The sequence below is a fragment of the Mus caroli genome, unplaced genomic scaffold (genome assembly GCF_978045245.1).
Source record: "Mus caroli unplaced genomic scaffold, Mus_caroli_1 scaffold_20, whole genome shotgun sequence".
NCBI lineage: Eukaryota > Metazoa > Chordata > Mammalia > Rodentia > Muridae > Mus > Mus caroli.
The window spans coordinates 41,227,398-41,228,197 of NW_028227275.1; the positions used below are offsets into that span (position 1 = coordinate 41,227,398).

General features: G+C 37.8%; 1 pseudogene; it reads left to right on the forward strand.

The window, feature by feature from the left end:
- Window positions 1-311: 311 nt before the first annotated feature.
- Window positions 312-398, forward strand: LOC147000160 (U2 spliceosomal RNA; annotated as a pseudogene).
- Window positions 399-800: the final 402 nt, after the last annotated feature.

The following is an 800-nucleotide window of genomic DNA, read 5'->3' on the forward strand; positions in this document are numbered from 1 at the left end:
TTAACTCCCCAAGTTGGACTTTAGTAGAATATACTTTGCTATTGGTCCCCTTTCTGAGGTGCATAAATATTTGTACTTTCTCAGGAAAAGTTAAATCATACATATTTAATTATATAAAGGTCAGAAGTCATTCTCTCTTTCAATTGCTCTCTATCTTATTTTTGAGACAGGGTATATCTTGAACCTACAACCAACTAACTGGTAGGGCTGGCTACTCAGCAACCCCCTGGAATATTTCTGCCTGTAATATTAAGGATGCCTTAATATTAGTCTTCCTAGGTATATATTATCACATGTAAAAAGACAATGAGATCGCTTCTCGGCCTTTTGGCTAAGATCAAGTGTAGTAAAAAGACAATGAGAAAGGATAAATATTAAGTGATGAGAAAGAACTGAATGTGGGTAAAGGATACTGCAGTCATGAAAATGGATGTAATCATAATTGGTTTTGTAGTTTAAACTGTCATATAAGTTCATGAAAGAATTCTTGATAGTGGAAGTGTAGAATCTAATGTGTAGCTTCACAGGCTCAGAATGCCCTGTGAAGGGATAACACAAATCAAACCAGCACTGAGATTCCATTTTCCATCAGTATGAATGGCTACAATCAATAATTCATGAGGCAGCACATACTGGCGAGGATGTGGAGAAAGAAACACTCCTCCATGGCTGGTGGGATGGAAAGCTTGTACAGTCACTCTGGACATCTTTCTGGTGGTTTCATAGAAAACTGGAAATAGTTCTACATGAAGACCCAGCTATACTGCTCCTGGACCTATACCCAAAAGATGCTCCAACAT